At 43.1% G+C, this 6815-nt stretch overlaps 1 pseudogene; it reads right to left on the bottom strand.

The window, feature by feature from the left end:
* Positions 1 to 2904: 2904 nt before the first annotated feature.
* On the bottom strand, positions 2905 to 3668 carry LOC147434726 (uncharacterized; annotated as a pseudogene).
* Positions 3669 to 6815: the final 3147 nt, after the last annotated feature.

A 6815-nucleotide genomic window follows, 5' to 3' on the forward strand; every position in this document is an offset into this window, starting at 1 on the left:
CACAAAACAACAAGCACACAAGTGAAATTAGTGAGGTTGTCGCTCCCCAAAAATGGCACCAAATGTTGAGGATACCATCGTAGCATAGCTCCAGTGTGACCAACAATAATTGTCTTTCTAGAGTGATGACCTACCCGGCTACAGCATGAAAGCACTCACCGACTAGTGATCTAATCATGGGAACACGAATGGAAACTCTATGAAGTGATCTTCTCGGCCTATGACGGAGCTAACCCACATGTTTGGCAATCTCCACATCCACTTCTATTCACCTCAAATCAACCCAGTCACACACATTAATAATTGCAAAGATGCACACATAACTAATCATATCATGCAACACACTAATCACAAGTGCACACACATGGATCGCAAAGATGCACACATGACTAATCATATCATGCAACACACTAATCACAAGTGCACACGTAAAAATAATAAAGGGCAATCACATAAGATTAGAGTGAGATTAACCACTAATTAGTTACGATCTAGCTAATGAAGCATCGTTATCACAAGAGAGTATGAGAGATGCATAGTGAAAGAGAATCAAGCATTGATTAGTGTTAATAAAATTCACATGAGCAAGGATAAGCTCAAGGACTCCATAGCCACACACCTCTCCATATCCACACACCTCATGAGCTCTCACCAAAGAGTGGTCTCAACAAATGACAATTTCTCTGACCACGTTCATGACCTATAGAGAGGCCTACCTCACAATGAGTGTAGACATAATGTAGAGCAAAAATATTTACACGGTTCTCTCTAGTGGTGGGGTGCTCTGGATGCAGTATGCATGCAGACTCACAAGCTAGCTCAAATAGTACGAGACACAAAAATAGAATTGAACTGAACAATGAACAAAAACTAACAATGTCCACAAGCCCTCCAAGGCAGCACCCTGTACATAACCAAAAAGACCATACAAAGACTAGTCTAGCTATGAGCAACTCTACCCAGTCCACGACTACCAACAAGGTACAATGGGGATGTAAAGGCTGAGGTGCAATGGAGAGTACAATGCTATAAGTACAACCAAAAACCACAAGGCAGATAGGCAAAACACAATAGGACTAGACAACATGACTACAAGGCTCACAAAATTGAGTCCAAACCACCAAGGTGAAGTGCTCCAAGACTAGTGCCCAAGAGTGTACAAGACTAGGACCAGATTCTAGAACTCTGGTTAGACTCTCTCAAGACTGTCTCTCTGTGTTGTCCACATGCTCTGTATATATCCACAAGCTAGGGGCGTTGTCCAACCACCACACATATCCGATCCGACTGAAAAATATCAAGCCAAGGTGACCCTGACAACTACAAGTATCTGCCAGTGGTGTAGTAATAAAGCCACCAGTGAGTCAACCTAGCTGGCCACTGATGGCCTAGCTTAGCCCTGGTTCACTATCACCCCGGCTACTAAAGAAGTTTTGTCCGGTAGCTCCTGAATGCTCTAAAAGGGGTGGCCACACTCTGGATGATCAATGCTACCTTCCTAGCCAAGGTGGTCTAAGCCCCACCCGAACCGATCGGTGTATCCACACTGGTCGATGGGCGGTCCAAGAGTGCATGGGCGCCCAAACCAAGTGTTATCCAAATTGAAGATGGTTTCCTCTGGAGTACGTCCACCAAGGTGTCCATGAAAGCTAAGCTTGGTGTAGCAGATACTTCACTAATCCACTCATCTTCCCGAGAGTGGTGCACCAAGAATTGAAAGTGTACTGAACCTGAAAATTGAAAATTGAATTTAACAGTGAAAGAAACTCCAACATGGTATGTACAATGTCTTAAAAAAGGTGGGAGGCATTAAGAATTTTGCTATTGCTGTTGCTGCTCTGATGATTGGGAGGAAGAGGCTGGTGGTGTTGTTGGCATGGGGGACTGTGGAAAAGAGTGGTGTGGAGGAGCGAAGTGGAGAGGGTATGGTGGGTACGGCAGAGAGTAGTCTGGCGGCATTGGATGATAGATAGGTTTTGAGGATTGAGAGGGAGACCCATGGGGACGGTAGACATGAGGTGTGGTGAGGCCCATGTAAGGAAATGGGTAATGTGGATAGTGGGCCTGAAAAGGGTGGAACTATAAAGGAGGAGCTATGGAGGCCACACTATGCATATGTGGAGTGGGTGGTAGAGATGGAGGTATTGGGCTTGTAGGTAGGAAGGGTGGGAGTGTAGAGATGGGTGAAGAAGCAAGCTGTGGAAAGGAATGTATTGGAGCCTATCGTAGACTATACCAAAGTACCCTATGTGACAAGTGGTATCGCCAATAAGGAGGATCTAGTAGACATAACCGAGATGAGTTGTGGGTTGTTTGAAGTGGGTGGTGGTATCATGGGAGTGATAGAAACGAGCATTGGAGATGATGCATGTCATAAAGAGGATGAGTGTGCATGGAAAACAGTGGTAGAAGAAGTGAAACTCATGGGAAAATAATGTGGGTGTTGTTCACGTGGTGTCAAAAGTGGAGAATAAGTGTGTTCTAGGTGTGGCAAGTGTGGTAGTGTTGTAGTGCCAGGGTGCAGGTGGTGAAGTTGGGGGCGAGTAAGATGGTGAAGGTGGTGCTAGGGTGTGAGAGAAGGCGTACGTGATGTGACTGCTGGAGCTGAAGTAATCGCTCACTCCAATGAAGTGGTCAAGGCCAGTGCCGTAAAGGTGTATAATGCATTCTCCGTTGTAGTCGTCGTCGATGACAAAACATACTGCTATAGCGTTGTGCCAATCGATGTATATCTTCTCATAGAGAAGAAATGCAAGCATCATGGGTGGTAATGGTAGCCGCTTGGGGATTGAGAACCCGACGGAGGTCAAGGTTCTCTATCCACAATCGTTGAATCTCTAAAGTCTGAGCAGTCTAAATCTTGTGTATTTGGGAATGGAGGGACAAGAGTGTACGGGCGTGCTCTCAAACCTTCATGGTGATGATGTGAGTGTCCGAGAGTACCCAATTCTTATCAAGGCAGGCTGGTAGGCCTGATGACTGAGAGGTGGAGGTGAAGAATTCCACTCTGAATAGTGTAGTAGTGGGAGGTGTTTGGGGTGGTGTGTCGTGGGCCAGCTCTGTAGGTAGTGTAGGATGACGATCTACAGTGATGAAGATGGGGCCAGTGATCATGGAGTGTGAGAAAAATAGCATGAAATTCCATGTGCAGAGGTGTTCGACGGAGTGCTGGAAAGTGGTGCAGACAAGGTAGTTGGCAAGGCGTTGTGACAAAGGTCGATGTGTGTGGGTGATGAAGGTGCTTGTGCAGTGAAAGATGGTTGGGCAGTGTGAGTGGTGGCTTGTGCAAGTGAAAGTGAAGTGATGTGTTGTGACTCTAAGAAAGGGAGGACTTTGAGAGAAGTTGGTGAATCTCAAAGAACCTTTTCCCAGAGAAGTGTAGTCGGCATGTGATGAGGAGGGGAATTGACTTAACGTTTACCCTTTTTGGGGGCAATTGAAGCCGATGTTGGAGGTGCTACAGTCAATGTTGAGGTTCTATGTGGAAGTGAAGATGTAATGCGCCTAGATTTAGATGTAGAGTCAAGTTTTTCTATATACCAAAGAAGTAAGGGAGTGGAGTAACAACAGAAATGATGATTACTATTTATTTGCTATCTATAGCGCTTTGCTCTATTATGGAGGTGATCTAAAATTAGCTTATGGAAAAGAAAAGGAGTGTGTGTGACTAGGCAACAAAATGTATCACAAATAGTGTGTGTGTGTGTGTGTGTGTGTGTGTGTGTGTGTGTGTGTGTGTGTGTTGAGGTTTGGGGTTGGCATCAGGCTCAAATTGTGCTCTAAATAAGAAGTAGTAGGAGAGGATATTGAAGTTTTTTTTGTTCCCTTGAAAGTTGGGATGTGAAGATGACAGCAGATCATTGGTGATGGATACTACGTTGTCAACTAAGGAGTATTCATGATGGCCATGATATGCCCAAACAGTATTAGGGAATGATGCAGATGTAGTGGCTAGCCCGATGGAATCCCCAAGAATTTCTCAGTTACCATGCAGCTAGACAAAGTGGTGAAAAAGTTGATGCATTTTTTAAGTTGGAAATGTGTACCGCCAAGAGTAGCCGCTGCTAACGTAGAGATACCAAGTGTCGTCAGATTGGTTGTATTGAAAATCGAACAGAGGGAGTGGTAGGGGATAATGGTGTCGAAGACAACCAATGGGTTGGGTTGGGCAGCAAGTTCAATCAAAATCTTAGTGTCCGTGATGGAGGCTAAAGCTCGAGCTATGAGAGAGTCATCATTTGTCTCCATGCCTAAATCATTGGCAGCTAACTCTTCTTCTATGGATGTTGTGTGCACTTCATCTTCATCTTTTGGTAGGCCTTGAAAAGCATCCTCCTCCATACTATGCAGACGTACAACATTTTTGTTGTCTGAATCTTCATTGTACTCTATGTCATTCGAGTCGACTTGAGAGTGCAAAGTGATCCTCCTTGTAGGAATCTAGTGGCCTACTTATGGATGCATAGCATTATTTCAAACGATCTGATGATTGCCAATAAACAAAGTGCCTATGTGATGAGATGAAATGCCGTTGAGACCAATGATGGAGACAAGGGAATTTTCCAAGTGGGGGATAGAGTTGGTTGGACCTATCTCACCACCAACATATTGAATGCATGCTCAATACATCATAGTGGCTACATATTACTTAACCAAATGGGTCAACACAAATGAATGATTCCAGAACAACATTGCAATTCTTGATGAGAACATTTTCACGAGATATGGGATTTTGATTGAGAGTGTGAGTGATCAAGGGACTCATTTCTTCAATGATATGGTTGAATATTTATTACTAGATTTTATGTTGCTTCATTTCAAATCAGCATCATATCACCCTCAAGCAACCGGGCAAGCTAAGAGCACAAAAAAAATTATATACATGATGCTTACAAAAATTGTAAGCAAATCAAGTACGAATTGGGATCAAAAACTACAGTTAGCTTTTTGGGCATATCCGCGGGTAGCATACAAAATTGCCACAAAATACGAACACCTTTTAATTTGGTCTTTGGGATAAATTCCATACTACCCATGTGGAAAAATATTTAGGATGGATTGGAATAGCTAACCTAGCTTGATGAGTTGAGACTCAAATCAGTTTCAGTCATCTATGCAAAAAGAGAGACAAATGAAAGAATTTCATGACCAACATGTGATAAGCAAGGAGTTTCAAAAAGGTGACTAATAATGTATTAGTCTACACCTTGAAGCAACACTCCAAGAAACTAAAAAGGTAAGGTAACGACCCATTTGTGATCAATGACATATCACCATGTGGTGATGTCCCACTTGCAACATTGGAGGAAGAGGTAATGTCTAATCGAATCAATGGATGCAGATTGAAGAAGTATCATCAACCTCACATTGCAAAAATGTTGGAAAAGATACACGAAGCAAAGAAAAGGAAGCATTAGACTCAAGAAATTAAAGAATAGGCACATGAGGAATCTTGGTCGCAGATTTGAAGCGTAAGGAGAATGACAAAATCCAGCACACCTACAACACCTTCTCCTCTAATTTCATCTATCCAAATCAAGCAAAGTTGGCTTGGAGGAATGGATACACGAATCAATGTCTAGCTAGCTAATGGAACGACACAAAGAGAGCTTATAGATACTGGAGCACATGTCAATGCCATGCGGTATTTGACATACCTCAAACTATCAAGCTCCATGATCGAACCGACCATGATTGAGCTAAAGGCAGCTAAAATGGGAACAATGCTTAGTTTGTGACAAGCAAATGTCTCCATTAACATTGACAATAAACATTGCCCACATCAATTTCACATCATTGCTGATACATAACTAAATGATAAAATCATCTTTGGAGTTTCATGGATGTGGACTTATCAAGGAGTTCCCGAGTGGCAAGACAAAACATTTAAGTACAATCTCAAGGTCATGCAAGCCACATGTGAGTGGTCTATGTCGTCGATTGTTTGACAGGGATCTAGCTAGTGGAGGCATTGTAGCATGAGACATTTGACAAAATCAAGACAACATGACTTGCAAAGACACTAGCAAGCATAATCCCAAATGGAGAGCTAGGAAGAGAGAGAGAATCACACAAAATCATGAGGAGATCAAACTTATTTTCTTAATGATACTTACAATGGTGGCTTAGAGATGACACCAACATCAAGAAGGAAGAGAGAGAGAGAGAGAGAGAGAGAGAGAGAGAGAGAGAGCTCGTGATGTAGAACATGTGCAATGGAGTACGGACCTCCATATGGTGCATGAAAATCTCCAGAGTTAGCAGGTTAGTAGATTAGCGGCAAGATTAGTATAGGAAACATCATGACGATGGGAACGCTGGCAGAATTATCAGCAATGACAAGTTCTAGGAATACCCAAGAGTAGAATGGAGTTGTCGATCATTGCCCCAGAGTTCTCATGGTGCCTTCAAGTGTTTTCCTACTTCCTTAGTACAAGATTGTTGTGTGAAATGTATGTGGTGTGTGTGTTCGTGCATCCCACTACATTGTTATGCTTCCTCTCTCATGTCCCATGCCATGCATCATGTCATAGCAGTGGTGTGTGTTCTTTGGTGATGTCTCTCTCTCAAAGTGGTAGTGTGATGATGATGGTGTTTGTGACAATCTTGTGCTGGTAATCGTGTGCTTGAGAGTGACTTCTAACCCTCCTTATATAGATTGAGGGGAGAAATCTTCTACAATTTTTAATTCTAGAAAAGATGGACCTAGCACATGGCCCGATGCTCTAGGAAGACCATTACCCTGGTGTTATTTAGGGATGATGATGCCGGCTAGATGCTCTCTAGTTGATGGGTGGCCATTGCTAGAGAGAGAA

Source organism: Adiantum capillus-veneris, chromosome 19 (assembly GCF_014529385.1).
Source record: "Adiantum capillus-veneris isolate H3 chromosome 19, ASM1452938v2, whole genome shotgun sequence".
Taxonomy (NCBI): Eukaryota; Viridiplantae; Streptophyta; class Polypodiopsida; order Polypodiales; family Pteridaceae; genus Adiantum; species Adiantum capillus-veneris.